The sequence below is a fragment of the Heptranchias perlo genome, chromosome 36, assembly GCF_035084215.1.
Source record: "Heptranchias perlo isolate sHepPer1 chromosome 36, sHepPer1.hap1, whole genome shotgun sequence".
Taxonomy (NCBI): Eukaryota; Metazoa; Chordata; class Chondrichthyes; order Hexanchiformes; family Hexanchidae; genus Heptranchias; species Heptranchias perlo.
The window spans coordinates 12538379-12545983 of record NC_090360.1 but is presented as its reverse complement, the minus strand read 5'-3'; the positions used below and the strand labels follow the sequence as shown (position 1 = coordinate 12545983).

At 40.0% G+C, this 7605-nt stretch overlaps 1 protein-coding gene across 3 annotated transcripts in view; it reads left to right on the top strand.

The window, feature by feature from the left end:
• Positions 1 to 912: 912 nt before the first annotated feature.
• The window catches only part of chuk (component of inhibitor of nuclear factor kappa B kinase complex), an 80813-nt gene continuing 74120 nt past the window's right edge, over positions 913 to 7605 (top strand). For all 3 annotated transcript variants that reach the window (XM_067972557.1, XM_067972556.1, XM_067972558.1), the window contains exon 1: positions 913 to 1067. The gene's annotated coding sequence lies outside the window, so the exon portion shown is untranslated. The remainder of the gene's footprint in view (positions 1068 to 7605) is intronic.

Here is a 7605-nt window from a genome sequence, read left to right as displayed (position 1 = left end):
AATTTTTTCTTAAGAGATTTTAAAAATGTCGATTTTTTTCTCACTTTTCCTTTTTTCTCTCTCTTAATCCAATCTTTCTTTCCCTCTCTTTATTTCTCTTTCTGTGCCTGATTTGACTCCAATTCACCCTCCTCCTCGGTCATTCCTCCGTTTCTTTTTCAATCCTTAAACCTCAATGGTTAAGGAGATAAACTGTTGGTCCCACCGTTCACTGAGGTCCCAGATGGCCCCGTTACCAGCTCAGACTTCCAGCAAGTTACAGGGCAAAAGATTTTTTTAGCTGAAGGGTGCAGAAAAATGTCAAACTATCAGGGCCATCGTGAGATGCCCCACTCCAGCAAGATCTAGCCCGAGATGTTGTTCCTGAAGCATGTTGAGCTGCATTGGAACAGACCAGAGTGGGAATGGAAGGGGGTATTAATAATGTGCCAGCCATAGGGAGCTTGGGGTGACACTTTCAGCCAGAAACGGTGGTGTTTGACGATCATTCCATTGATACTTGTTTATTTGTGTTCGTGTGCATTTTCCCTCTCCTCCCCTTTTTCTGATTTTTGTTAATTGGCTTGCCCCTCACTTCTGAAGAAGGGTACAAGTGGGAAAGGCTGACTGTTTATTCTCTCCACGGATGCTGAATGACGCACTGCGTGCTTCCAGTTTTCTTTTTCACTGTTTTTCTTTCAGATTTGCAGCGTGTTTCTTTTTCTAACCCACATCCCCTTCCTCTCTGAGAACACGTGCAAGGATGCCCATCAGAACTGGCCAAGTTGCAGTTGTCAATCATTGCGAATGAGGCGCCTACGTAACCGGCAGGGGGGCGGGGATCCAACGAATGCGCAGGCGCAGTGTTATAACACAATGGCGGTCAGAAAAGAACTACAACTCCCAGCATCCCATTGCCGTCGCTGGGTGACGCACTCGCTGGAAATGTCCCTGCCCTGAATGCGCTGATTAAACAAAAAAAAAACGTATTTTGTTTTAAAAGCAAATATTCAATGTTTCTGCCTCTAAATTTAATCGGTTCTGCCTTCCAGGAAACGTTTTCTCCTCTGCTAACTTTCACCTGCAAGGTAGGAGTCCTCAATGAGCACCCGGGTTTGAGAGTTGGATTTTTTTATTAAAGTGCGGCCTAAAGTGTCACTGCAGTTATCACTTGTGTCTGCACCAACTTCAGCATCAAATATGCCTCAATGAAGGCAGTTCAGAATAACGCTGCACTTGGCAGGTTCATGGGGGGCACTTCTTGCTTTCTTAATCAGCCTTTTGTAGTTTTGTGTCGATTATGTTGAGGTGACAGTGTAACTTATGATGCCACAGTAATGTGATCAACTCTGTGCCAGGATCTGACCCAAGGCCCGTATCCAGGACTACTGGTTCATGTTGACTGAATAAGCCAAGTTCCGTTTTTATTTCATCAGACACTGGGATTTTTAACCAGTATTTTGAGCATCGCATTTTTTCAATTTACGATTATGCCCATTGGTTTATAGTGGTATGTCAAATTCTGTTTTTTTTTATCATAACACTGTTAAGAGTTATTAGCGCTGATTCTCCTGTGCTTATTTTCTGGGTGCTGTACACAAGAAAAAAAGAGCAGCGATCTTTTAAGTAGCCTTGGGATTTCTGTACTTTTCCCTACTGGGGAGTGAAGTGCCTGTGCTACAATAGACACAAAGACACTAAGGATTGCCACGATGTTGAGGTGGGAGGGTACATTCCAGGGCCTCCCACTGTTTCTTCCCCCAATTCAGGAAGGGTACTTGTTTTGAGGATGCTCAGAGTGATTCTTAGGCCGATTGCCCAGTCCATTGTCAGTCAGAGGGAGCAGATAGCAAAAGCAACAGGGCACTTAGAAAATATCAATGGGATTAGACAAAGTCAACATGGATTTCTGAAAGGGAAATCGTGTTTGACAAACCTATTGGAGTTTTTTGAGGATGTAACTGGTAGAATAGATATGGGAGAACCAGTGGATGTGGTTTATTTGGATTTTCAGAAGGCCTTTGATCAAGTCCGGCATAAGAGGTTAGTGTGCAAAATTAAAGCACATGGGATTGGGGGTAATATACTGGCATAGATTGAAAATTGGTTAGCAGGCAGGAAACAAAACGTAGGAATAAAGGGGTCTTTTTCGGGGTGGCAGGTGACTGGTGGGGTACCGCAGGGATCAGTGTTTGGGCCCCAGCTATTTACAATATATATCATTGATTTGGATGAGGGAACCAAATGTAATATTTCCAAGTTTGCTGATGACACAAAACTAGGTGGGATTGTGAGTTGTGAGGAGGATGCACAGAGGCTTCAAGGCGATTTAGACAAGTTGAGTGAGTGGGCAAATACGTGGCAGATGCAGTATAACGTGGATAAATGTGAAGTTATCCAATTCAGAAGGAAAAACAGAAAGGCAGAGTATTATTTAAATGGTGATAAATTGGGGAATGTTGATGTATAAAGGGACCTGGGTGTCCTTGTACACCAGTCACTGAAAGCAAACATGCAGGTGCAGCAAGCAGTTAGGAAGGCAAATGGTATGTTGGCCTTCACTGCAAGAGGATTTGAGTACAGGAGCAAGGATGTCTTACTGTAGTTATACAATTGTAAACAATTTTACAACACCAAGTTATAGTCCAGCAATTTTATTTTAAATTCACAAGCTTTCAGAGGCTACCTCCTTCGTCAGGTGAACGATGTGAAAAAAAAAATGTGTGGTCTCACCAAGGCCTGTAGTTATACAGGCCTTGGTGAGACCACACATTTAAGAAGGAGATAGATAGATTTCTAGACACAAAAGGCATTAAGGGGTATGGGGAGAGAGCGGGAATATGGTATTGAAATAGAGGATCAGCCATGATCATATTGAATGGCGGAGCAGGCTTGAAGGGCCGAATGTTGTACTCCTGCTCCTATTTTCTATGTTTCTAGTCTAATTTTGCTTCCAGGGACCACAGTTAGTGCTGGAGATGTTCTCAGGCCTGCAATAGTGGCTGACTGTCCTCCCTTGCTTCCAGGTGCTAAGCTTATGTAAATAACCTGAATCTGGAATTGTGGATGGGCTCAGGTCATTGTAGGTGGAGTGTGCATGGGCACAGGGCAACAGGAAAATTTGTCCCAATTTCTTTTCGGAATTCCATGTCCTTCCACTTTATGCTTTGGAGCAACAAAATTGTCTTTTTTTAAAATGGAAAATATATTTCACCTTAGTGGATTTCCTTTACAAAGGCACACAATTTTAATCTGTCAATTTATAAGTATTATCAAATATGACCTTTGGGGAATAAATTTGAATGGAACTGACTCTTCAGTGCCAAAAGTTACAGGAACTAAAATTAAAACCAAAGGGACAGGAGATAATTAATTGGGAGAAGTGGGATGAACAAAAACAATTATTCAAGTGACATTTTGAAGACATAGGTTATGTGCTTTTTAATGTTGTGGTTTTAATTATTTTCATAATTGCTCTTGTTCTCATCAATTGGTAAAGTAATGCACATTATGTGTTTGAATTCATATGATCTATATAATCTGCATTTATTTAAAAAATGTTTTTTTGTTCCTCGTCCTTCATTATTAATAATTGGGGGATTATGTTAGGTTGTTTTTTGGAATGCTGTCATTGATCATCTTGATTGCACATTAGCTTAATGGTTGTAATACTGGACTAGCAATCAGAGATTGAGTTCAACTCCCACTTTGGGAAATTATGAAATTGAATTCAGTAAATCTGACAATTTGTGGGCTAGCACAAGAATAAAAATGACCATGAAAGCTGCTGGATTGTTGTAAAATCCCAACTGTTTCACTAATGTCCTTTTTAAGGAAGGGAATCTGCCACCCCTACCCAGCCTGACCTGTGTGTAACTCCAGTCCTAAAACAGGACTTTTAAAGTCCTCAGGACAATGAATGTCTCCCACATCTGAAGCACAAATGAAATAAACTATTAGGATAAATCAGCATGGTTTGAAATGCAATGGGTCATTTATCACAGATTGACCATAATTCTTTTGAGAAGATAATTAAATTAGATGAGGCTAGCGAGTGGAGCTAATGTGCTTGGATTATCAGAAGACAACTGATAAATTTTAGCAAGTGATTACATGTTTCTCCTCTGTACATTTTGCTCGATACATATTGACTTCTTTCAGAACAATTTGCCTTTGATCTTTTCTAATCATACATCTTGTGATATTTCTAAGTGTTGCTTTGAATTTCAGTCTTCATTTTCCATACTGACCCATTGTATGCTTGGTCAGGAGCTGGGGTAGCACACCCTGCAAATATATCCTAGATGCTGTTTGTCAGTTTTAGCAAGACCCATGCTTGAGTGGTATGAGAAGACTTCGCTCATCCCAATAGGCCCCAGCTGTAATTCGTGAAGCTCAACCTATAAATCGAATTTCAAAATATTGTAGCTGTCATTCTATCACATAATTTAAATCTGTATAGTGAAGAATTTTGCACATAGCCCAGTACATATTAAATGTTTATTAAATCTGCCCATAGCAGGAAAGAAATCAAATGTGACATTTTTCTGATTAGCTTAAATAAGCAACTTTATTGTACTGATTTGCTGAAATATAGATCGGAAAAAGAGTAAGGTATACACAGAGCAGCAGTGAAGACCAAGTGAGTAGAAGAAAGTGTAATACAGAGAAGAAATAAAAAAGAGCGTAATTGAAGAGAAAATGACACATTTTCTCTGTGAGCAACATCACAAGAAATAAAATCAGCAAGAATATATTCCCTGCCCAATTCACTGGCAAAGAGTAATGGTATGGAATGCTCAAAGTTGGATGCCATTTTCTTTTTTCCTTTAAGTCTTTACCTTGTGTTTATGATAAAATTGCATTGCTGGATCCAAACAGAGTTTTACTTTTTGTTTACATACTCTCATCTCCACCAAAGCTCAAAAAGATCTTTGGGCTGCTTACTCCACGATTGCAGTGTGGATACCTGCCATTTGTGGAACAGGACTTAAGTTGCGTATGGCGAGTTATTCCCTATTAGCTTGGCTCAGTTGGTGGCATTCATGCCTCTGAGGCAGAAGGCTGTGAGTTTGTGTCTCACTCCAGTTAATCTATCATAATTCCCTAGTGGAGGATTGATGGAGTGCTGCAATTATAGAAATTTATATGAGCTGTTAAACTCAAGCTAGCTAGCTGTCTGTCTGTTCAAGTGCCTGCAAAACAATGGTTTCTACATTTCAAAAGTAATTAATTTGACTGAAAGGCTTTGGGATGTCCTGAGGATGTGAAAGATGCTGTATAAATGTAAATCTATTTTTGTTTCTATCTCGTGGTATGTATCACTGTTTGACGAAGAGGGCAGAATGGTTTTCTTTGTGGTTGTGACAAAGGAACTTGGTAAGGATAAAACAATGGATATGGTACACTTGGATTTCAGTCAGGCCTTTGATACAGTTCCTTTAGAAAGGCTGGTACTGAAAATAAAGAAAGCGGGAATCAGTGGACATAATTTACAGTAGATACATAATTGGTTGACCGATGGAACCCGGAGGGTGGTAGCATTGGGATTATCAGCCTGGGAGAATGTTACCAGTCGGGTCCCACCGGGTCTGTTTTAGGACTTCTGTTTAATATCTTCATAAATGACATGGAGCTAGGGGTCACAAGCAGAGTGGCTAAATTTCAAATGATACAAAGCTGATCAAGGTGGCAGAACTGCTAAGCTGAAAAAGGATCAGCTGGGAGGATTTGAATATACTTAGGAATTGGGTAGACAGGTGGCAGATGAAATTCAATGTAGAGAAATGAAAAGTGCTTCACTTGGGGTCAGAAAATCCAGGAAAGGATTGTTACTTAAATAGAAAGAAAGTTATGTACATGGAAAATGAAAGCGATCTGGGGATCCTGATTGACAATAAATTGAAGCTATTGCAACAATGCTTGGTGGCAGTGAGTAAAGCAAATCAGATGTTGGGATGTATCAAATATTAAGCTGAAATAGTGGGACAATCCTGTTTTAAAACAAACTGAGGATGTTGTTTGAAATGTTAGGCATTGAATGTTTTATTGAAGTAGCAACATTATTTTCTCCACACACCTGTATGAAAGAAGATTAACGTGGAACACATTAGACAGGCTGCGCTAAATTGTTAAGATGAAGCTACTTATTGGTGAATGGGCATTGTGTGTTGCATAAATGACATTATTGTTAATAATTAATGATTATTTCATGTATTCTAAGAGGAGTACAGGAACAGAGAGACCTGGGGGTATATGTACAGAAATCGTTGAAGGGCAGGTTGAGAAAGTGGTTTTAAAAAAAGCATATGGGATCCTGGGCTTCATAAATAAAGGCATAGAGAACAAAAGCAAGGAAGTCATGATGAACCTTTATAAAACACTGGTTCGGCCACAACTGGAGTATTGTGTCCAGTTCTGGGCACCGCACTTTAGGAAAGATATGAGGCCTCAGAGAGGGTACAGAAGAGATTTACGAGAATGATTCCAGAGATGAGGGACTTCAGTTACGTGGATAGACTGGAGAAGCCGGGGTTGTTCTCCTTGGAACAGAGAAGGTTGAGGGGAGATTTGATAGAGGTATTCAAAAGGATCTCGACAGAGTAGATAGAGAGAAATTGTTCCCATTGGCGGAAGGGTCAAGAATCAGAGGACATGGATTTAAGGTGATTGGCAAAAGAACCAAAGGTGGCATGCGGAAAAACGTTTTTGCACAGCAAGTGGTTAGGATCTGGAATGCACTGCTAGAGAGGATGGTGGAGGCAGATTCAATTATGGCTTTCATAAGTGAACTGGATAATATCTTGAAAGGAAAAAATTTGCAGGGCTACGGGGATCGGACAGGGGAGTGGGACTAGCTGGATTGCTCTTGCTTAGAGCCGGCATGGACTTGATGGGCCGAATGGCCTCCTTCCATGCTGTAACCTTTCTATGATTTGATCGCCTATGATTCCTAATAAAGCAAATGCCTAACGGGTCGGCACTTTTAAGATAACAGGTGGTTGGTTATAAGTTTTTGTGATATTTTAGTGATATTTTGTGATGCAAGAAATTTGGGGGATTTGAATGTAGTGAAGGCCACTAAAGTGTATATTGGTTAAATACACACTTTTTCAGAATCCTGATTTCTTTTGCCATTAAACTGAATAGTTAACTGTAAGCTGGTTTAAATGCACAGATTGTTACAGCTTCGAATGAGCCGTTCGTCCTCATAAAATACAGATTTTCGCTCCACCGCTTCATTCTCACACACAAAAAAAACCAGTAAAACTGTTAAAGATTGTAATTGTTTTTTTATTGTATTCCTGAATTGCACTGGTCCAGCAAAAAACCCCAGTTCTTATAATATTCAGTCTGTTGCTTTTTTTTCGTAGATTTGTGGGTAGTTGATTTTAACCAGCAGTATTTTTAAAATCTAGGCATTCTACATTTCCTTCCCTGAGTGTGGGGGAAGTTACCAGCAGATACATTATTGAGCTAGTTCTACAATTATGTGCTTGCTCACCACATCTTCCCTTTAAACAGGTGAATGCCAATAAGGAAGGACCAGGAATCAAACTCAGAAATTTACAAAAAGGACAAGAGCTTTTATGATACGTGAGGATCTTAATTACCATTCCAGTAGAA